The sequence below is a fragment of the Aplysia californica genome, unplaced genomic scaffold (assembly GCF_000002075.1).
Source record: "Aplysia californica isolate F4 #8 unplaced genomic scaffold, AplCal3.0 scaffold01563, whole genome shotgun sequence".
NCBI lineage: Eukaryota > Metazoa > Mollusca > Gastropoda > Aplysiida > Aplysiidae > Aplysia > Aplysia californica.
The window spans coordinates 51702-51907 of record NW_004798833.1 but is presented as its reverse complement, the minus strand read 5'-3'; positions in this window follow the sequence as shown (position 1 = coordinate 51907).

Below are 206 nucleotides of genomic sequence, written 5' to 3'. Positions count from 1 at the left end.
ACACACACAATGACACACACAATGACACACACAATGACACACACAATGACACACACAATGACACACACAATCTTGGTGATCAATATAATCTGTGTAATCAACACACCAGTATCTAGCAGACACCATTAACATACAGTCAAAATTAAGCCTGTGACCGCCTGCAGTTGGGAACTCAGAAGAAGAGAATGGTTTGTTTTCTTCATTTT